The sequence below is a fragment of the Euprymna scolopes genome, chromosome 40 (genome assembly GCF_053919585.1).
Source record: "Euprymna scolopes isolate OS-2025 chromosome 40, ASM5391958v1, whole genome shotgun sequence".
Classification (NCBI taxonomy): Eukaryota; Metazoa; Mollusca; class Cephalopoda; order Sepiida; family Sepiolidae; genus Euprymna; species Euprymna scolopes.
Window position 1 is genome coordinate 46212438 of NC_136521.1, and position 23417 is coordinate 46235854.

The 23417-nt window shown below is 35.9% G+C and overlaps 1 protein-coding gene across 1 annotated transcript in view; it reads left to right on the forward strand.

Annotated features, from left to right (window-relative positions):
- LOC145265530 (uncharacterized) overlaps positions 1-23417 on the forward strand; it is a 193449-nt gene that overhangs the window by 73005 nt on the left and 97027 nt on the right. The window contains exon 2 of the mRNA XM_080121458.1: positions 12581-12644. The gene's annotated coding sequence lies outside the window, so the exon portion shown is untranslated. The remainder of the gene's footprint in view (positions 1-12580; positions 12645-23417) is intronic.

Sequence of the window (23417 nt, forward strand, 5' to 3'; positions counted from 1 at the left end):
ATCTTACTCGATGACCTTTTATATTAAATGTGCACATATTTTTATGGTGGCGAATATAATAAGGGAATTATCAGTCACGCTTACCGATATAAAAAGGGAGGCTGAAAATGACAACGTCATCAAAGACATAAAGAAAAAATTAAGGGAAAATGACGGAAAAACGCAAAGTATATTTTACTTATGCAATGAGGTATTATTATATTGTGAAAGAGTGGTTGTACCGAAAACCTTACAGAAAAAATCTCATGTGATTTTCATACAGCACACCCGGGTATAAATAGGATGAAGACACTTATGAGGAGTTATGTTTACTGGCGTAATATGGATGTGCATATTGCATTAACAGTAAACAAATGTAAAGGTTGTGTGTTAGCAGCTAAGGCACCACCGATAGTTCATAAACCTTGGAAAAAAACTGACCATCCATGGTGACGCATTCATCTAGACTTTGCGGGACAATACTACCTAATCATAGTAGATAGCTTTTCCAGGTGGCCAGAAGTAAAGCAGGTAAAACCCCAACGACAGATAAGACAATAAGTTTTCTGCATGAAATATTTGCACGTTTTGGGGTACCAGACATTGTAATCACAGATAACGGAACACAATTTACTTCAAGTGTTTTCAAGGATTTTTGTGAATTGTTTCAGGTAAACCATATAACTACATCACCGTTCCATCCTGGATCAAATGGATTAGTGGAAAGGTTCGTAGATACGATAAAGCGTGCCCTTCGAAAATCGATAGGGACACCGACGGATAAAGCATTACAACAGTTCCTGCAAATATACAGGATAACTGAGAACCCAAATACACCTTCGAAATTATCGCCAGCAGAATTAATGTTTGCGAGAAAAATAAAATCACCATTTGATAAATTAATACCAAAGCAAGCAATCGTATATAAAACGACCCACACATCACGCAAAAGGTTTAAACCTGGTGATCAGGTATATTTTAAATGTTTTAAAAATATGTCATATTGGAAGTTGGGTACGGTAGATAAACGTATCGGCGACTTTGTCTACATGATAAAAGGTCCAAAAGGGATACACAAAAGACACCAAAATCAATTGAGAAAACGTCATAGGAAGGACAACGAATATGACAAACCTGAGGAACAGGAAGATCCAATTGATATAGTATACGAAACGTTTAATATTGAACCACCACAGACCATGCCCGAACCGAGGAGATCGGGAAGGAAAAGAAAGGCTATAGACCCAATGATAATGAACCCCAAAAGGAAAAGATATTGAAATCTACACGACTTCAAATCTTGGGAGGGGGGTGTTGTGGAGACGCCGACTAATTAGCATACGTGGGTGAACAAGATATAGATAAAGGTATCAAGTCAGCAAGACCGGGGAGCTGTGTTCGAACGCCGGATAGGCAAGACGCATGGGCCGGTTGCTCCATGAAAAACTTTAACACGCCCTCTGCCGGACAATCTTTCAACTGCAGTACAACTGCACCTTTGTAAATATGTATTATATTTTCGTCTTAATATATTTGTTTTACCTTTACTTTCTGCGTTCATGTTGTTATCGATACAGACAGAACAATATATATATATATGTTTGTGTGTGTGTTGCAAACTTGTTTAATCACCCGAATAAGGCCAGAGAATGAGTTGGGCGAAACGTGGTGAAACATGTACTATGAACAGTCAGCAAAAATAATGAATGCACAAATAAATGTTGAAATTTCATTATATATATATATATATATATATATATATATATATATATATATATATATATATTCTGTGGAAATATGATTTTTGTTTCAATTATATTTCACTTTTTTATACACTAATCCTTAATTCAAAAAGATCAATGTAATTACAGAGCATATAACAAACAAATGACAAAAGTTTATATTTTAAATTTCATGATGTTGACCATCTTACCGTTTATTGCTTTAATTACATGGACATTTACAATTCTTGACAGTAACTGTTTTGTAGTGCAAAATCATTCCTTTAATTATTATATCAATCAATCAATGAATCTATTTTTCCCTTAACTTTAGTAATATCAATCCACCAAAAAAAAAAAAAAAAGAAAAACATTTTGGAATGATTACAAAATCCGAAAACTAATACCTAACTAATATTCCTGGTGAACTAAGTGCAAAAGAGATCCAAACAATTGCACTTAAGGAACGGTGAAGATACTACTTTACATTTACAATTCTTGACAGTATTGTGTCATAGTGCTAAATCATTCATTTAATCATTATATCAATCAATGAATCTATTTTGCCCTTAACTCATCAGAAGAGATAGCAACTATAAATTCACCAAAAGAAAATAAAATGTATTTGAGTATGATTACAGAATCCGAAAATTGGAAGAGAAGTTTCGATTATCTTTTATTGCGCCATTTTGAATTTACAAGTCACCAAAATTTAAATATTAGTATCAATAAATCGTTTTAATTCTTATGTACACTACTAAAAAGAATATTATAAAAAATCAATAGGAAAAATATATAGATGTTTAGATCTTTTCTGCATGTATTTCCTATGTGTTGACGTGTAGAAATACAAAAAAATCTTTAGAAAAAAAACGAAAGACTTTTTGTATTCCTACACGTCAACACATAGAAAATAAATACAGAAAAGATATAAACATCTATATATTTTTCGTATTGATTTTTATCTATACATATTTATATGCATCAAAATGAATACACGTGAATACAACATGCAAAATATATACATATATTACTGGTACTATAGTGAATTCGAGAAAGCAAGTTGATGCAGTGATTGCAGTTGATTGAATGACTTACTGACTAAATAGTTTTCTAATGAATGATAAAAAATTTTTTTTTTTGTATAGTTTTAAAGGTTAAAAACTTCCAAGACTATATATATATTAGACGTTGAGGTTTCATTATATATATTAGACGAGAGCTATTCATATCAATTTAGGCACATGGAGATCAGAGCGTTTATGGCGAAAAGATAGAAGCTTAGTTTTTGATGCATTAAAATTAACCAGCCACCTTTTGCCCCATTGCACTATATGCTCCAGGTCGGAGGAGAGAGACTTAGATCGACCTTGGTTGTTGTTGGCCTTTGAAGTGTTGCCATAGATGGTGGTATCGTCTGCGTGTATGTCAATGGATGAATGTGATTTGGGAGATCATTGATGAACAAAAGGAAGAGAGTTGGGACTTGGGGCACGCCAGCTTTGATACATTCCTTGTTTTGGTTTTAATTCTAGCTGATGGCACCCAAGTCAACTTTTAAAATCATTACTATATATTAGGTACACTATAATAAACAATAGAGAATTGGCTCTATAACAATAAATACAAAATAAATTAAAATATCATATTTAAGTGTATTTCATGACTGGGCAACGCCTGGTGGTCCTGCTAGTATTTTATAAATAAAAGAAATTCATGCTGTAATATCACTCTATTTGTTATTGAGCATTATTTTGCAAACACTGGAGTTTCACTGGATTAATATTTAGGAAACAGCAACATTGCAAATACTACATATACATAAGTTGAGAATTTGGCGTATATATATATATATATATATATATATATATATATGAAATAGAATGGAGGTGGAAGGACCTGAATACTTAAAGTTTTGCCCGATTTATGCAGGCTTTTTCAAGAAGGATGGTCACTGACCATACCTCTTGAAAAAGCCCGCATAAATTGGGCGAAACGTTGAGTATTCAGGTCCTTCCACCTCCATTCTATTTCATATGATCGGATTTAATTCAGCTCAACAATCATATATATATATATATTTATAGTCATCGACATACAGTACTGTTTCGTTGTATCACAACTCATCAGTTCAGCTAGACTAGCACCTTTCCCTAGCCGTGGATTGAACATGAAAATATGTCGCCTCTGTCGGAAGTTTTTTGGCAGATACAAACATACATACATACATACATTTAAACAGACAGGTGAGATTTATATTATAGAAGTGTAATGAGTTAGTTTCCTATGGACTAAGAAATGGCTGGGCCAAAATTTTTAACAATTTCACACAAATGTACTTTATGTTTAGCAGTTAGCTTAGATAGGTTTTGTATCAGAATGCATCCAAAAAAAAAAACCCCAACAATTATTTGGATTCATCGAACTACTGTTCTCATCTTGAATGTAAGTTTCACAACATTTCGGTTGATGTAACCTCCGACCTTTTTCAGATGTATCTTGTTGAACTTGGGAATTTGGATGGAATTTCGAGCGGAACCCATTTATTTACTTCACAGGGGTAGCATGTTCTTGTTTTGTCAGCCATGACTATATAGAAGTCCTAAGTAATTTGCCACCGAAAAAAATACAATTGCAAATTACTTAGGACCTCACTCCAGTCATGGCTGACAGAACAAGAGCATGCTACCCCTGTAAAGTAAATAAAGGGTTCTGCTCGAAATTTCATTCAAATTCTGAGTTTGAGAGAAACATTCCCGAGTTCAAAAAGATACACCTGAAAAAGGTCGGAGGTTACATCGACCGAAACGTTGTGAAAAATCACACTCAAGATGAGAACAGTAGTCTGATAAATCCAAATAAAACGAATAACCAATCCTCATCTCCAAAAATTCAGAAACATAAAAAAAATCAATAATTGAAAAACTGATTAAAGAAGGAATAATTCGATTTTGAGCAAAGTTAACACCTTTATATAGCCTAACATCACAAGTGCATTTTAGACGTTTTATCACCACACAAGAAGGGCCAAGCATATACAATCAACAGTACATTTTTTGATAAGACAAGGCACATTCGAAATGAATGTTTCTGTTTAGGAGACAATTGAACCATGATACTTGAGTTTTGAATTTTAAACTTTAAGCCATTATATAATAAGTTTATAAAATCATATCTCTACAATGCAATATAGACTACAGTGTATTATGGACTAAGTCACTGTGGGTAGACATGTAAATCCTTCTCCCGGTTCATCGCAGTGGGTCCCTAATTAGGGCAGGCAATCAATTGATTTGATTGAAAAATGGGTAATTTCACCGATTTTGATGACAATAAAACTGTAGTATGGAAAATTTGTTGATCCTCATTAAATCTGGGACAATGTCGAGTCTCCCTGCTAGTTCTTCCCCAAAAAACATCATCTATTCATTTGAAATCTAACACGTTATCAAGACTTATAGTCTTTTAAACGGTGTTGAAGTCATAAATCGGATCCTTGTGCTCTTCAGCCTCTAGGTGTATGGGATAGGAGGAGAAATGCTTCCTTCCTCTGACCCGGCACTATTCATATTAAAAGACCTTCTGTTGAAGAAGAAACGTTCTCAATGCTTTTCTGTGTTGATTTGTAAGAATGAAGTGAAGGAGAGAACCTGCAGGGGTTGGGTAGTCGCTTTAAGACTGTTTGGGCTTCTTGTGCACACATTTCTTACTCTTTATGCACCCCATACGCCCCCATTTTCGTTGTTGGTAACTGTTTCACAAAGACAATTGTGATGCTTTCAGAAGGAGGCCGAGGGGAGGGAGAGACCAGATGGATGTCTCTCTCATTTTACTCTAGGAATGCATCTACCAGAGAAATATTCATGCAATAAGCATGTAAGAGATAGATTTAAAACACGCACACACATTATATATATACAAGGGAGAAAACTGAAGCAGCAAAACTGAAGCTGGCCTACAGGACACAATATAGATACATATATGCAAACAAATTTGGGCATATTTTATTGGTTTGAAAATAAAGGTTCTTTTTTTACTAATTGTCATCAAATTTTAACCATAAAATAGTATTATAATTTTCAAAAAGCCTGCAAATTTTCATGTAGTTTCGTTCCATAGAACCAAAGAGCATTTCAGTAATCTATTTGGATGCTAGTATAGATATATACATATAAGTTGCCTGGCAAGGCCACAGGAGAAACAACTAGACAAAAAATACCTAAGCAAAATTCATCCCAAAACAGCAAAACTAAAGCTGGCTTGCCAGGACACTATACATACAAATGTAGGCAAATTTGGGCATATTTTATTGGTTTGAAAATATAGGTTCTTTTTTACCAATTGTCATCAAATTTTAACCATAGAATATTGCTAGCAGTACCCTAACTATAAAATAAAATTATAATCTTCAAAAAGCCTGCAAATTTTCATGTAGTTTCGTCCCATAGAACCAAAGATATGAGCTGTTCAATATTCAATGTGACCACGAGTGTATATATATATATATATATATATATATATATATATATATATATATATATATATATATATATATATAATGATTAAAGTTAAATTCTGTAGATCAAAATATATACAAATGTATTTAAGTTAAGAATTTATTGTTTGAAACCAGGAATATATGGAGAAAAATTATATTTCAATAATGGCTCATATCATCAGAGGAAATGAAATGCAATTAGCAAAATGTTCAGCTTTGAATAAACAAATATTTTGCTTTTCAGCACATATATTGAAAATGTTATTAAAAAGTTATTTAAATGGTGCTTAAAAGTCATAGAAAAAAAGGTATTATACAACCTGGGCAGTCCAATATCAGAATGAGTTAAATAGTTTCTGGGATATTACTGCAAGGTCTGACGGGTAGGGATCCAAGTGGAAAATCATGTGATCGAGTAATCCGATATATCTAGAATATTTGGTTGTCCCATACCGTGAATTCGAAGAGTATATGAGATGGTCGTCCTCTTCGTACCCTAAAATTTCAAGTGTTTCTACACAAATTTTCACTTTTGTTATATATAGAGAGAGATTGGCATCTCATCAGACTATTTGAAAAAAAAGAAGACATATTAATGTGAAATTTGGGGTATAAACACTTGAAATTTTAGATTCCGAAACCTGTTCTTAACATTAGACATTGGGGATTAGCCACCACCACCAACAACAACAGTAGTTTAATTTTTTTATGAGGAGGGGGCATGCTTCCACCGGGCAACGGCGGTTAACGGGTCATGCTAGTAATCTAGTGTGTGTATATATATATATATATATATATATATATATATATATATATATGGCAATTAAGCTACACAGAATATTCAGTGTTTCATCCACGCTAAGATTCATCAGGCTTATGCCATAAGCATGATGAATCCTAGCATGGATGAAACGCGGAATATTCTGTGTAGCTTAATTGCCATATACATTTTATAACTTACTACCTAGCTCTACCTACATATTGAGCATTGTTGAAGTAAATATTTAAAGTTTATGTGATTAAATGAAGTAATCATATATATATATATATATTTATATACAGGGTGGAATGATAAATTTGTCGTGCTAAAGAAAACAACACTACAGGTTTATTTTAAAACTTTATTGAAAAAATCAATTCAGGAAACTTAATTATGTCGTAAAGCTGACATTAATTCAATGTAGCCGCCTTCAGCATCGATCACCGCCTCGATACAGGTCTGGAACTGGCAGCATGCCTTTTCCACAAATGCTGGCAGGAGCTTGGCGAATACTCGGTGGATGGCGGTGATCAGGCTGGCTTTGGTGCTGTGGGAGGTCATGTTGGTGATGACTTGACGTATAACCAATCAAAGTAGTCCAGTAGGTTTAAATTGGGCGGGGACGTGGAAGCTGCAGTGAGAGAAAATATAAAGTCATAGCACTCCTTCTGAAGCCTTCTGGGCCTCTTTGGACTTATGGGCCAGCGCTGAGTCCTTCTGTCACACCCAGGGCCTGTCAGCGGCCACCTGATTGCACTAGGGGATCACCACATTTTTCAGGTTGTCCAGATACACTTTGGTGCTAATTTTCAAGCCAACTCCAAAGATATGAGGTGGCATGATGTGGCCTTCACTTGAAACCACACCAAAGACCATAACTGTGCCTTCAAGCATTGAACCGTCCAGATTTGCATTTTGAGAGTGCTGGCCCCGTTGTCATAACTTGGATCGACAGAGAGCATGAGTTGTAAAGCAGCACATTTATTTGCATCGCCCCTTTTTTTGGTGCGGCATATTATTGTTGTTGTTGTTATTATTATTATTATTAATTTTATTTATCAAATATTTAAATATTTTTTTATTTAAATATTTTTTACATGTTATACATGTACACATGTTTCTGGGTATCACCCATCGTCAGAATGGCTAAACTTTTAACAAGGATTGAACTCATAACTGCCCATGTTTTACCACCGAGCTATAATACCCGGTCAAATTTTTATGTATGATTTTTTGCTTTTAAAATATAAAATCTTTTTTTTTTTTTTTTCCTATATGTAATTTTTCTACTTGGAATAGTAATTACATATAAATAAATAACACAAAGTTTTTAATTTAAATAGCTCAATAGTGCAACACTAAAGCTATAAATACATGATGTCCAAAAAGTCACTGAAGGATTTTGAACTTAAATAGATTCTTTATTTTTGATGATATCTTTGTGTAATTTTCACACAATCTGACTAAGACATTGGGAAATCTTTTTACAAAAAAAAAAAAGAAAAAAGAAAACGCTAAATTCAAACAATCTGTATTTATAAAAAATAATGTCTTTTAAATGTTGCCCATTTTCAGCTTCACATATTTGTGCTCTTTCCAAAACATTATTCATGACAGATTGCAGAATCTTGGGATTGCGATTTGACTACCTTATTTCGTTCCTGATGTTTTCCTTCAATTTTTGAAGGGTTTGGGGTTCGTTAACATAGACTCTTTCTTTGAGATATCCCCACAAAAAAAAGTTGGGGCTAGTCAAGTCTGGGGAACATCCTGCCCATTTAACATTGCTATAGCGAGAGATAATTTTGTCACCAAAACATTGTCTGAGAAACTCCATGCTATACTTATCCATAATTAATTTTCAAAATATTATCTGTAAAATATCTGAAATAGAGAAAAAATGGTAAAATGACAGATTTTCAAGCCTTTAGTGACTTTTTGGACACTCTATATTTCTTAAAAACCATGTTACAAGAAAGACACACACATTGTTGCTCAATTTTGAAAAATGTTAGACTTTTATTTATACCAACTTGCATACAATTGTTTCAACCCTATGTTGACATAAGTATACAATAGTTCATAAATTATAATTTTGCACAACTGGGCAAGCTCATCAGTGCATAGAAAAATCAATTTTCTGAAGTTTTCACATCTCTTGAATAGGACTCTCTTAATTAACATGGCAGATATTGGCTTTTTTTAATCCACAATATAGCTTCCAATGTATGGCATTTTAGTTCATAGGATGTGGAAACTTAAAAAAAAAGAAGTTTTTTATGCGTTGATGTGATGCCTAGTTGTGCAAAACTATACAGTAGAACCCCAGGATACAGTGGCCCTAGGATACGTTATTTTTCAGGTTACGATATGAAATACAATGTTTTTCTGGCCCCTGGTTACAGTATTTTCCCCGCCTTATGGTGTTATTTATAATGTTATTTGATTATATACATATGTATTATATACTGTATTGTATTTTGTTACTAATTTTTAATGCCGTATCCTGGGGTTCTACTGTAATTAATGAATTATTATATACTTATATGCCAAAACAATTGTATGCAAGTTGTTACTAATAAAAGCTCAACATTTTTTAAAATGAACATGAGCATCTGTCCCTTGTAAAGTGGTATTTATAAGAAATATATATATATATATATATATATATATATATATATATATATATATTTAAAACTCGGGAATTTAGACAGAATTTTGAATGGAACCCTTTATTTACTTCACGGGGTAGCATGTTCTTGTTCTGTCAGCCGTGACTGGATAGAGGTCTTAAGTAATTCGCAATTGCTACTCTTGTGAAGTAAATAAACAGTTCCGCTTGAAATGCCACCCAAATTCTTAAGTTCAACAGAAACATTCCCAAGTTCGATGGAAACCTTCTCTAGAGAAGGTCGGAGGTTACATCGACTGAAACGTTGTGAAAGTCACACTCCAGGTGAGAACAGTAGTCCGATGAATCCAAATAATACGAATAACCAATCGTCATTTAAAAAATTCAGAAATGTCATTGTTAGGATTAGTTTTGTGATTTCATATTTAATTAGTTATAACTTACACTGAATTAAACTAAATTAAATTTTGAGTTTTGACTAATAATTAAAAATAATTGAAATAATAATAATTCACAAGAATTTTAATTTGAATATATATATATATATATATATATATATATATATATTTGAGGGGGATAACTTTATATGAGTAATTTTTTTATTGGTAAAAAAATTACGAGTATATTTTTAATGATTCTATTTTATTTTTTAATAAATGCTCATTATTTTATTCAAATTCTCGTTAAACAAACGAATCTCTTTAAAAAGGTTTCGGTAAAAAAACAAAAGTTGGAAAAAAAAAGACGCAAAAAAAAAAAAAATCACTTTTTTTTTTTTTTTTTTTTTTTTTGCATCAAAAACTATTAAAACGTATTTCGCTTCATATATTTGGATTTCGCATTTTTCATTTCCCCAAGTGACATCAGCTTCAGGCCGCCATGTTTCCTATTTAACCTACGATTGTCAAGATTGCCGCCTGTTGTATTAATAATGACTAATACCACGAGAGGTTTGAAAATGCTGAATAGAACATACGAATTTGTATTTGGATTATTCGGACTGCTACTCTCATATTGAATGCTATTCAAAACAATGTTCCGGTCGATGTAACCTCTGATCTTCTTCAGCTGTAGTTGAACTCGAGAATCTTTATATAACATAACACATGTTTACACGTGTTAAATTGGTAATATATAGAGACCCACCACGTTGTAGACTCAGTTGCAAAAAAACATAAGAAAGAAATTCAACTCGACTCACTTTTTTCCTTAGAGGAACAACCAACATTTATTTAGACATTTATTTACAGGTATTTTTGTGTCGCCCTTGGCCACCGTGTATAACCTCTCCATTTCTGTCCTTCTCTGATGTGATCCACGGTCTGTGCATATATTCTCTTCTTAGTCTTTTTTCTTCCTTGTCATGACGTCAGAGCTCGGTCATTTGCAGTCAGCTGCCGTACGTGCGTCCGCACTCTGTTACGTTTATATTGAACTTGAAAATCCATAGGGAATATTGAATGGAATAATTACTTTAATTGAGGGTATCTTTTTCTTGTTCTGTCAGCTGTAACGGGGTAGAAGGTGAGAGTTTATATCAGCCGAAAAGTTGTGAGAACAGCATCCAAGATGATGACCATAATCGGAATAATCCAGAGAATGCAAACAAGCAAGATGCATCTAAAAATAATTCTGAAACCAAAAAAAGTTTCATGCAATTATTTAACGCCTTCGATTCCAAAGCAATTGATAAATACATTGAGGCAATTTCTATGACTGCAGCAAGGAAAGTGGGCGCTTTCTACCGTGCTAAAAGATTACTCACACTTGAGAGTATCCTGTATATCTACAAGGCCACGGTTCGCCCATGCATGCAGTATTTAAAAAAAAAATTTTTTTTTTACACAGGCATCACCACATTATCAAGGCCAAGAGGCCACTCAAGGATAAGGGTTAAAGAGTGTACAGTAGAAATTGGACAATATAGTAATCATTAGTAATGAAAATTCGGTAAATTTGTTAACTTATATGGAACGGCTCATCAAGAACTTATTTACGTTAGACTTGAAGACAACCATATTGTAGTCAGCCAGAAAGCAGGAAAACGGAAGACAATTCCACAGGCGTGCAGTTCTGCCACCTCTGGGTTAGTGCATCTACCACTAGTCTCTCACTCCTGGACAGGGTCCAGAAAAGAGTTGCCAACCTGGTAGGTCCTGAACCATCAACTAAACTCCAACCTCTGTCCAATCGCCAAAACATGGCATCCTTGTGCCTGTTTTGCAAGTATTTCAATGGCAAGTGCTCTTATGAAAACCTGAGCATTAGTACCCTCTTGACAACAATATCCCCGACAAACTCGACAAGCAGATAAATCCCACCCCTACACTGTAGAGATCCCTAGATGCCGTAATTACTGTACACGCAATAATCCTTATCCTTGAGTGGCCTTCGGGCCTTGATAAGTGGTGACCCCCATGTAAAAAAAAAAAAAAAAGAAAAAAAAGCCTTCTACTCGAATAGCTTTTTCCATCGGACTGTTGCATTTTAGAATTCCCTCCTGGGTCCCTGCTCCCCTGACAGTACTGATATACAGAAACTCAAATGTAATATGAACAGCCATCTTGCTGACACCACACCCTTCTGTTGGAGCACGATTTCGCCCGGGCCATTGGCCCCAGGTTAGCATGAATACAAATAAGCCAACATGGCTATCTCCACGAACTAATCCTACAGAACTGTCTCTAATCTTTCGTGATGCACATTTCCACGACTATTATAGACACAAGCACACGTGAACTCTTCTCTCTTGCAACAGGCCTGTATAATCATCAACATTTCCACACAGAAACTATTTTAACAGCAGAGAGAAGTAATCTATTAAAGATAATATATATCGGCGAAAAAGGATATTATTGGCCATTTCATCTATATGATGTTATAATTCACATTGAATCTAAGGATGTGTATCTTGTATAGCTCTTAACTTTTAGTTTGTGCACAGAGGGGAAGTTCTTTTTATCTAATCGATATTTTCTTTTGTTTTTCAGGTGAGTTGACTTTAAATTTATTTGAATTTCAAAAGAGGACAAAGTACGTTCTGCTGTTTGGTAAGTAAGTATTCTTAATGTTATAAATATTTCCGCTTGTTTTCGCATTATTTGGATTCATCGGACTACTGTTCTCATGTTGAGTGTGACTTTTTCAACGTTTCATTTGATGTAACCTCTAAACTTCTTCAGGTATATCTTGTTAAACTCGGATATGTTTCTGTCGAACTCTGGAATTTGGACGGGATTTTGAGCAGAACCCTTTATTTATTTCACAGGGGTAGAGTGCTCTTGTTCCATCTGCCATGGCTGGATAGAGGTCCTAAGTAATTTGCAATTGTATTTTTTGGTCACCCTACACTGAGGATTGAACTTTCAACCTTCAGCAGAATATCACTTTTTGGTCCCCCGACAAAAGGAGTATGGACCTGTAAATTCACCCTCATCTGTTTGTCTATTTGTCCGTTCATTTGTCCACACTTTTCTCAATAATTACGCCTTGGAACTTTTTGAAATTTTGCACAAACACTAAACATGATATGAGTAAAAAAGTAACAAAACGGATTTTCCAAGAAAATTCTGGTTGCTCCTATTTCGGGTTAAAATGGCTAAAATTGACACTTTTGTGCTTATTAAAAAGAATTGATGCCTTGGATTTTTATAAAACGTTTGGGAAAGTTCTAACTGATTTCTATATAATTTTGTTTGTCTATACTTTGCGATAACTCTTGAGCGTGCCCCAGGGGCTCTTTTAGGGCTAATAAAAACACTCCATTTTTGGGACTATTTTACCATATTTGTCAAAAATTTTCTCTGTATGTCTATTTAGCAGTCTTGCATGGTGCTCAACTCAAATTTAAATATGTTAAGACCTTGGGGACGTTTGGGGCTAAATGGTGGGGTGCAAATGATGGACTTAGTCATTTCTTTTTTTGCATGGTGCAGAACTCAAATTTACATATGTTAAGGCCTAAAACTGCACCGTTTGTTCATTTTCACTAGGATTTGACGTCCCCTGTGGACTTTTGGGGGAGGGGAGTGGTGGCAAATGCTGAACTTAGTCATTTTTTTTTTATCTCGTTCAATGTGCACTCACGGGGGACCATGCATGTTTCATTTTTTTATAAATGATTTTTCCAAGTACTCTAATCACTTATTTCATTTTACTTTAGTCGAAGTTCTCAAAAATACTTGGAACCATTCCTGGCACTAACACTTGATCTCTATATGAGATGCATAGATTTTTTAATGTTCCATTACAATTTACTTTTATCTCTCAAAATGCTGAGTTAGTAAAGAAGTTAGAGGTATTATTTTCCTCTAACTTAATAACCAGTTAACTACGAGACAAGGTGCCTTCAATAAGTTTCCAGACTTTTTTCATATATGCATTTTTATTGATAAGGCACACATGAAACTCTAGTCCTCTTCGAAATAATCTCCTCTGGCTGTAATTTAAAAAAAAATTTTTTTTTTTATTTTATTACATTTTCACCCCAAACAAGGCACATTCCCACTTTGGTGTAGGGGGCTACTATCAGGGACAGCAACTACTGGGGCACTATGTTGGGATTTGGGCAGCAAGATGTCTGTTCACGTTACACTTGAACTTCTGCATGTCAGTACAGTTGGGGAAGCAGGGACCTGGAATGGAATTCCAAAGTCTAGCGTTTCTGGGGAAGAAACTACTGGAGTAGAAAGATCTTTTACATCTAGGGATCTCTACTGTATGGGGGTGGGATTTAGCTGCCTGTCGGGTTTGTCAAGGGTGTCTACGTCGTGGGGGCACAAGTGTCTGCAGTTCGTCAAAGCATTCACCATTAAAATACTTGTAGAACAGGCAGAGGGATGCAACGTTTCGTCGATGGGACAGAGGCTGAAGCTCAGATGCCAGTTCAGGGCCTATCAGATTGGTGACTCTCTTTTGAAGCTTGTCTAGGAGCGAGAGACTAGCAGCAGATGCACTCGCCCAAATGTGACAACAATACTCCATACATGGGCGAATGGTGGCCTTATATACTGCACTTGTTGTAATATTCCAACAACTCCTGGAAGGCCCCATAGAACTCCTGCTGTGTGAGCTTGTCAATGCCCCTTGCCACAGCCTCTTTCATCTCAATTATTTCAGTCTTGAAGGTTTTCCTTGAACTTGGAGAATAACCAAAAGTTACAGGGAGCAAGATCTGGACAGTAGGGAAAGTGAGGTCTTGATGCCCATCTTGGTCAAATAGTCTGTGACGAGGATGGAGTTGTGGACTGGTGCCTTCATGCAAATCTTTTGCATCTCCAGTTCCTCACAAATAGTTGTGTGCACAGTTCCCACACTGACATCAAACTGTGCATTTATTGTCTCTATAGTCACATGACGATCCTTATCCATGAAATTCTTTATTTGACCAATCAACTCTGGTGTTCTTTCATTACTCCTCCCACACCTCTCATCATCCCTCAAAGACTTCTTGCCTTCCTTGAATCTCTTATACCACTTAAAAACTGATGCTTGATTCATGCAAGATGGTCGAAAAGCAGTTTGAAGCATTCCATGAATTTCTGTGGCATTTTTATTTTCCAAATTTATAATAGAATTTTATTGCATATCTTTCTTCTAAAGAGTCCTCACGTTCAGATAGCATTTTTGAATATCACCAGTTGTGACAACCAGACTTTAGTAGAGTATATTCTACTTCCTGCTGTAGCTGTTCATTTGGACCTGACATCATAAAAATTGGTCAGTTATCTCATAAGATATATAGCAATAACATTCTGTATTTATAAGAGTGTATGACAATTTTAAATGACTGTACAAAAAAAGTCTGGAAACTTATTGAAGGCACCTCGCACATGTCACACGTAAGAACTTATTGAATTATATGTTATCTCTACTTAGAAAGTTTAAAAAAAAAATAATTCGATTGAACTCAAATTTTGCTATGTCATTTGAAGGTTAGTACTTTATAAAAATCATGTCTTTTTAATTAGTGGCACCATCTGTATTTCACACACAGGAACTTGTTGAATGATATGTTATCTTCACCTGAGCTATGTTCATTAAATGCTTTTAGTGGGTAATTATTTAGATGTAAAATGTATTTTCTTCGGTGTTAGTTGGGATTTTATAGGTTTTGATGTTTTTCCTTCATTAAATGATATTGGATATTGACTCAAATCTGCATTAACATTTGTGGACTCGTGGCATTGTCACAAAGACATTATAAAACATTTATATCAATGAAAACCAACTGTGACACACATCACTTGGCATGGACCTCTTTATATTCTTTGATGTGCTTCCTATCCCCCCCTCACCCTTTCTCCACATTTACACACTTTTTTCTTTTTTTTTCTAAACCTTTTGTCTAGTGCCTCCTCTCGCTCTATTTATCTTCGCTCTTTATCCCTTATCCCTCTCTATCTCCCCTCTCAATGCCTTCGTTCTCTTTCTCTATACCCTCTCTCTTTAACCCCTCTCTCTATTCACATCCTTGCTCTCCCTATCTTCCTCTCTCCCTGCATCCCCCTCTCCCTTTCTCCATCCCCTCTCTATATATGCCCCTCCCTCTCTTTTTCCTTACCTTCTCTCTCTTTCCTCATTCCCTCTCTTTCCACACCCCCTCTCTATTTCCTCATCCGCTCTCTCTTTCCCGACAGCCTCTTTCTCGACCCCCTTTCTTTCTCGACACCCTCTCTCTCTCTCTTGAAGCCCCCCTGTCTCTCCCGACACCCCCTCTCTTTCACCTCCATCTCTCTCTTTCTCAACCCCTCTCTCTCCCAATCCCTCTCTCTTTAAACCCCTTCTCCTCTCAATCCCTCTCTTTTCCTTATCCCTCTACTCCTATTTCTCTTTCCTCACCCCTTTCTCTCTCTTTATTTATCCCCCTCTTTCTGTCTTATCCCCTCTCGTTCTCTTTCCTCACCCCCTCTCTTTCTCTTTCCTCACCCCCTCTCTTTCTCTTTCCTCACCCCCCTCTCTTTCTCTTTCCTCACCCCCCTCTCTTTCTCTTTCCTCACCCCCTCTCGTTCTCTTTCCTCACCCCCTCTCTTTCTCTTTCCTCACCCCCTCTCGTTCTCTTTCCTCACCCCCTCTCGTTCTCTTTCCTCACCCCCTCTCGTTCTCTTTCCTCACCCCCTCTCGTTCTCTTTCCTCGCCCCCTCTCTTTCTCTTTCCTCGCCCCCTCTCTTTCTCTTTCCTCGCCCCCTCTCTTTCTCTTTCCTCGCCCCTCTCTTTCTCTTTCCTCGTCCCCTCTCTTTCTCTTTCCTCACAACCCCTCTCTTTATGTTTCCTCTTTTACAACCCCTCTCTCTCCCGTCTCTACCTCATACCTCTATCTAAAAATCCCTTTTCCTTTCTACATCCCCCTCCTCGGGTTTGAATCTTACTATTTTCATCTTTGTCGCCTTGCTTTGTTTTAAGAGCAGGTTATAACCTGTTAACCCTTCCTATTCTGTTTGTCCCCCAACCCCCACCGACTTTCATAAATATATACGCGCTTGACTGTTGCTGCTGCTGCTGCTAATGGTCAATAAGGGTTTCTGTTTGAAAAACAAATAACAAAAATCCCGGTTCCGCCCCCCCCCCCCCCGACAATTAAATAGGCCTTACAATCTCACTGCCACTGGAGGTAAAACTAACAGGCGAAAGAGATTCAGGTAGGTCATGCCGAAAAAGATACATTTTCCCGCTTTTGTTTTAAGCTTTAAAGCTGTGAGTCGTTTTATTTTGTGTCTCACCCCACCCCCTCACAATGGGCTCCGGGGCCCCTAAAATTACTGATGCTTGATAGGACTTTCGGTGCGGCAGAAACGCGCGATTAGCGCGAACGAGTGTGAAACAATTATTACAGAATTAAAAAAAAAAAAAAAATGAATGGCGCATTAATGAATCGCGTATTAATAACAGACAAAAATATTTAATTAAAATTTCGTTTGTTTTGCTTGACGACATATCAGCCCTTTTGGTGTTATTTAATGTCAAATCCAGTCATTTTTCTTTTTTTAAGTGTGCATGCTTAAACTTAATATTTTCAAAATTTGGCGGACGTTTAGGAAATTGAACCCCACTTTTAAATTCCACAATTTACCCCCTTTTTTTGGGGGGGGGGGCGGTGGGGATCACGTTCACCTCAAACTTAACTTTCAGATTCCAAAAGAATTTATGAAAAAAAAAAAATATATATATATGACTTTTATCGTCGGCGATCAGTTTTCAATTATAACGTAATATTAAATTGAATACGTACTTTGTGACCACACCATCACCGAGAAAAATAAGTATTTTTTACGACGTGACCCAGCGTTGTTTAACTCCTAAAAAAAAAAAAAATAAAAATCTACTTTTTGTGTGTGTGTGTGTGTGTGTGTGTGTGTGTGTGTGTGTGTGTGTGCCTGCCTATCACGTTTAAACGACATTTAAAAATATAAAAAAAAGAAATTTTGAAAGAAAAAGAAAATTTAATATTTTAGAGTGGGGGATGACTTTCCTATATAAAATAAACGTAAAATGAGTACCCACTTCTTGGCCACGTAGCGTTTAACGAGACATGTCACCCCTAGCATTTTTTTTTTCAGTTTGGTGACTGTAAGGGCGGCAAAACATAAATTCATTTTTTTTTTTTTTTTTTTTTTTTGTGGTGTGCGTGTGTGGGAGTGGGAGAGCATTACATTGGAAACATAAAATAACGATTTTATTTAAATTTGTTTTTTTTTAGGGGGGTAATTAAATTTAAAGCATATAATAAAACGATAAATTGAATTCATTTTGGGTTTGTATTACTGTACACATAGATTCGAAAAAGTTGTCAAAAAACAAATATATAACAAATAAATGTTATCAAAGGCAAGATAAGTTACTTTTCTGCCAACCTGGATATATTTTTTGTGTTTTTATTCAATGTAACAATATTTATTCAACTCGAAAAACATACAATGTTTACCGATGTATTGGAACATTCACGATAGCGTCTGATTCTCTCTTTAACACGGTAAGTTTGGGAAAAGATGTTATAAATAAAAAACCGGACTGTTAAAAACTCGCTCAATATATGTTACCGTGACATAAGTTGACATATATTCGGCGGGTTTTAATAGTATTTTGTATAGTTTTTTATTTATAGCACCTTTTTCCAAACTTACGGTGTTAAAGAGGGTGCGAGACGCCATCTTGAATTTTCGAATACATCGGCAAACCCTTCATTTTTGGTAAATGTGGCCTGGTAGACCAACGCACAACATACCTTTAAAAACTAGAATGGGTTTTCGTGTGTGCTGAAAACGAATATCGCATTTAAAATTGGAGTCGGCAACTAGTTTTCTCGATTTTGCAAACATATTTTTCCGCATGTTTCATGTACGTGACGGCAGAAATGGGGGTGGGGAACGATGTCATAAAATTATAAGATAATGAGAAGTTAATTTTTTTTTATTATTGAAAACTAGCGGACGTGCCCGGCGTTGCCCGGGTGTTTGTAGGTGTGTGTTGAGCAAAACAACAACAACAACAAAAAGTTGTAGTAGGCAGGCAGGCTCGAACCCGTGACGCGAAGGCGGAAAAGAAAGTGGAGGTGTGTGTAAGGGTGTTGGTAAACATTCGTGGTAAACACTGTTGGTTGAGCAATAACAACAACAACAAAAAAAAAAAAGGAAAATTGCGAGCGCAAAAAAAGAAAAAAAAAAAAGAAAAAAGAAAAAAATTTATGACATCGTTCCCCACCCCCATTTCTGCCGTCACGTACATGAAACATACGGAAAAATATGTTTGCAATATCGAGAAAACTAGTTGCCGACTCCAATTTTAAATGCGATATTCGTTTTCAGCACACACGTAAGCAGGCTCGAAGAACCCATAACGTGCCAGAGGTGAAAACAAATCAAACGCTCTTATCAATGCGCCTACTGCGAGTGTGACGTCATGGACGATCGAAATAACGTCTTTTGTGCGACGTCGTTGACGCGAGGTTTGAATGACTTACAAAAATGTCAGCAAAAAAATCGACCCCTCCTTGTAGAAAAGTGCGTGAGGGTGAAGGAATTAATGTTTTTAGCCAATTTTTTTTATATTTGTCGTCCGAAGGGTCGAGCTTCAAAACGATACTGATCTTGTGAAAATTCGTCGCCTCTGTCGAAAGTTTTAGACATACATACATACATTCATAGTCAGGTGAGATTTATATAATAGACTAGCCTGGGTGTCAGGAGATGTGTGTTGAGCAACAAAAAAAAAAAAAAAAAAAAAAATAGTGGTAGCAGGCAGGCTCGAACCTGAAGGAGAAAAAGAATGTGAAAAAAATGTGACGTGTTTACAGTTGCGTCTATCGCTAGCAGTGTCAGAAATCGTCAGTAAAAATCTGTGGTAAACACTGGAATATTTAGACTTACTGTCTTTCGAAGCTTATAACTTCTTGAAAAATGTAATTCAAATCCTATTTTTTTTTTTAATTAAAGGAGCAAAGACCAAAATTTTTTTAAAAATAACAGGTTCAATAGAAAATTATGCAATATTTGTTTTTTTAAATCGGTTTTCTTTAAAAAAGATTTAAAGAAAATCAATGAAATTTTACTTACTTCGATTATAAAAAAATATGTATACATTCCAAAATATCACTTACTTATAAAAACTACTATTCGGTGAGTACTTCAATTGTTCATTGTTAAGAATTTATCCATATTTATACTTATATTCCATGTCCTTTTTAAATAAAATATTTTTTTAAACAAGGATTTAAAAAAAACGCGAACTCAGATTTTTTTTTTTTTAACTGTTCAAATAAAGGGAGACAAGTCTGATTTTATTTGCCTTTATCTTCAGGTGGCTTTAAAGGGACATAATTAATATCTCTTTTTAGTGCGTACGGTAAACCAAAATTAGTATTTTGGTGCCTCCGTAGTTAAAAACTGAACACATTCACTTATAAGTTTTTGCTGTTAAACAAAAAAACGAGTCGACCGATTTTTTTATTTTTATTTTATTCTCTTAATGAAATACATGAGTTTTTGATTGATATATTTTAATACTTCCTTATCGAGTGAATTTGTTTTTTTGATATCCAAAAAAAGAAAACATTGAATGAAATAGAAAAAATTGTCGTAAGCGTCCGATATTTACTTGACATTCTAAGCATAACATAAGCTTCCACTTAAAAACAAAAAAAATCAATGTGGTTTAAAAAAAAAAAAAAGGTTTTTGCACTTTGAACTTTACAGGTAAATTTCCAAAAAACATTTTTTTTTTGTTTTAAATTAGAATATTTTATTTATTGATGTTTTATCTTCAATTTGTGATATATAAAACTTTGGTGAGTAAATTAATTATTAAAAGTTTAATAGACATTTCAAAATAGGGGGGGTGAATTAAAAAAAAAAGTTTGTCTAAAAGATTATATTTAGTTCATTGGAAAGAGCATAAAATTTCACATTGACCCTGAAAATATCGTAAAAATTGGACCAATAGAAAAAGTTTGATAGATTTTTAAAGTTTAAAAATTGAAAAATATTTAACTCGTAAAATTCAATTAATTTCACTACATAAAAAAATGGCTGCATTAAGGCGCGCCGGCACTTTGTAAACACTGTTTTCTAAAACATAAAAAATAATATTTCTATTATTTTTTAAACAATTTTAATAGTTTATTTTGGAAGTATATTCCATAAAGAAAATAAACAACCCACTTTAAAAAGAGAAATTATGGGTTTTTTTTTTTTTTTTTAATATTTTATTCGCAGTTTTGTGTTAGGGGTGCCAAAAATTCTGATACACCTAGCCCATCGCCAATCCAGAAGTGACGTAGGTTTAAATTAAGGCTAGATAATTGAAAAGAGGGGATGACTTTCGAAACGACCCTTCCCTGTAGAAAAAATGCCCAGTTGAAGGTGAAGGAATTAAGGTCTTGGCCAATTTTTCAATATTTGTCGTCCGAAGAGTTGAGCTTCAAAATGATACTGATCTCGTGAAAATCTGCCGCCTCTGTTGAAAGTTTTAGGCAAACATACATACATTTAAACAGACAGGTGAGATTTATTTAATGAGATAACCGAAAATAAATAAATAAATAAAACATGATTATTTTTTCTGTTGTCAGATTTGCCATTCGTCTGTGCATATATTGACGATGTACTTATTGCTAGCCAAACTAGAAAGGAACACATCGGTCATGTGCGACAGGTCTTTGAACGTTTGAAGCAATATGGGATAGTCCTAAACCCATTAAAATGTGCTTTTGGTCAATCCGAAGTAATTTTTTTAGGACACCATATTTCAGAGGGGGGAATATCCCCATCACCAGAGATGGTCAAGTCCATTCAAAATTTCCCTATCCCTGCCACAATGAGGCAGCTGCGTCAATTCTTGGGGCTGATAAACTTTTATCGTAGGTTCTTACCTCACTGTGCACAAGTACTTTCACCATTGACAAGTTTGTTGACAAATGTGAGGAAGTGTGACATTGTATTTTCAGAGCACGCGGTAGAAGCATTCAACAAGATCAAGGCTATGTTGCAGGAGACTGCAAAATTGTCTCACATCCAACCCAACCAGGAGCTGTGCCTAGCAGTGGATGCACCCGCAATTGGAATTGGAGCGGTCCTACAACAAAAATGTGATGCGGACTGGAAACCCATTTCCTTTTTCTCAAAAAAATTAACAGAGACTGAGAAACGCTATAGTTTTCCAGAGAGCTGTTAGCTGCATTCTCCGCGATACGCCATTTCCGGCAGCTCTTGGAGGGTCAGCAGTTCCATATCCTCACGGACCACAAACCCCTGTTAGGCGCTTTACAGTCTTCCTCGGACAAATATTCTCCCAGAGAGATTCGCCAGATGGATTATATCCTTCAATTGACATCGGATATCTGGCACATCAAGGGAGCAGACAACATCCCAGCAGACACCTTATCGCGGGGAATTAATTCCTTCCTGTTGCAGCCGGCAATTGACGTCGATGCCTTGTCTAAAGAACAACAGAAGGATGAACATTTACAAAATCTCCTGCAGAATAATCCAACTTCATTGAACCTAGTGACAATTACCAACCCTACCAGCCACACAAAAGTTGTGTGTGACACAAGCACAAACAAACTGCGACCATACGTTCCAGCATCGCTACGCAAAGACATATTTAAGGCAGTACACGGTCTATCGCATCCAGGGGCCAATGCCTCTGTAAGGCTACTAACAGACCGATATGTCTTGCCGCGAATAAAAGCTGATACACGAGCGTGGGCGAAAACGTGTGTGGAGTGTCAAAAAGCCAAGGTCGGTCGTCACACGCGGGCTCCTCTAGGCATGTTTCCAGTTCCAGATGAGAGATTTCAGCACATTCATATCGACATCACCGGACCATTTCCGACATGTGAAGGTCAGTGCTATCTGCTGACATGTATCGACAGATTCTCACGATGGTTTGAAGCTCTACCGATGCCAGACATGACGGCATACACAACTGCCAGGACATTCCTTGCTGGCTGGGTGGCCAGATTCGGTGTACCACAAAATGTTACATCAGACAGAGGTCGACAGTTTGAGTCAGACCTTTTTCATAAACTTGCAAAACTTTTGGGCACCAAGAGTATACACACCACGGCTTATCACCCCCAGGCAAACGGTATGGTCGAGCGACTACATCGCAGTCTGAAAGCCTCCTTACGGGCACAGCTTACGGACAATACAAGGTGGTTAGAACATCTGCCACTAATATTGTTGGGACTGCGAACAACGGTGAAAAGAGATATGGAGTGCTCAGCAGCGGAGGCTCTATATGGAACCACATTGCGGTTGCCAGCACAATATTTTTTTGAAGCACCAAAAAAAGTTATGGACATGACAGCGTTTGTCGACTGGCTAACAACAA